Source organism: Babylonia areolata, chromosome 5 (assembly GCF_041734735.1).
Source record: "Babylonia areolata isolate BAREFJ2019XMU chromosome 5, ASM4173473v1, whole genome shotgun sequence".
Lineage (NCBI taxonomy): Eukaryota > Metazoa > Mollusca > Gastropoda > Neogastropoda > Buccinidae > Babylonia > Babylonia areolata.
In genome coordinates, this window is record NC_134880.1 from 43,441,635 (window position 1) to 43,443,137 (window position 1,503).

Below are 1,503 nucleotides of genomic sequence, written 5' to 3' on the forward strand. Positions count from 1 at the left end.
AAGCAAGAACAGAGAGAGAGACAGAGATGTCAAGAGATGTCAGTGCGAAAGCAATGCGAAAAAAAGGAGAGAAAAAAAGTGTGGGGTTGGGTGGAAATGGTTCACAATTCGTAATACATGTGAGTATATAGAATCGAAGACATGACCAGACGAGAGTTAGTTTTCATTGGTTTGTGTCCACTGAAAGGAGAACACATCCATATCGTTTAAAACAATATTCTGTGCCGTCGTATGTAATCAACTGATTGACGCATTTCGAAATGGTTTGTAAGGATTGTCAATGAATGGAAGCAAACGATAATATAAAACAAATACATTTTTTTCCGTAACACACACACATCCACACACGCATAATACACACACACACACACACACACACACACACACACACACACACACACACACACACATATATATATATATATATATATATATATATATAATTATATGTACACACACACACACATATATATATATATATATATATATACATATGTACAACACATATACACATACATATATATCTATATACATACATAAATGCATATACATATACATACACATATATTTTCCTATATATGTATATATCTATCTATCTATATATATATATATATCTATATATATATATATATATATATATATATACAAACATACACACATACACACATACACATGTACATACATACACACATCCATGAATCCATCCATACATTTGTATTGTATTTGTATTTCTTTTATCACAACAGATTTCTCTGTGTGAAATTCGGGCTGCTCTCCCCAGGGAGAGCGCGTCACTACACTAAAGAGCCACCTTTTTTTTTCTTCTTTTTTTTTCCCCGCGTGCAGTTTTATTTGTTTTTCCTATCGAAGTGGATTTTTCTACAGAATTTCGCCAGGAACAACCCTTTTGTTGCCGTGGGTTCTTTTACGTGCGCTAAGTGTATGCTCACACGGGACCTCGGTTTATCGTCTCATCCGAATGACTAGCGTCCAGACCACCACACAAGGTCTAGTTGAGGGGGAGAAAATATCGGCAACTGAGCCGTGATTCGAACCAGCGCGCACAGATTCTCTCGCTTCCTAGGCGGACGCGTTACCTCCAGGCCATCACTCCACTCCATACATACATACATACATGAATAAATGCATGCACACATATTTTCACAGGCAAACTAAGTACATGTGACTAATACAATGGAAGATTTTAAGTCTGGCTTTTGGCACGCATGTGATGTCCAAGTTTCTCTTTAAGGGTTCTTTGAGGTGTTTAGGGAGATTGTTCCAGCAGTGCGTGCCAGAGTATGCTAAACTCCATTTATAACGGTCTGTTCTTGCTCTACAAGTCACTGGTGGTCTCCATCCTATTATATGGATGTGAGACATAGACACTGATGGCAGAAACAGAAAGAAGAATCCAAGCATTCGAAACTAAGTGCTTGAGGAGACTACTACACATCTCCTACAAGGAGCACAAGACTAATGACTATGTGCGGAACCTGGTCA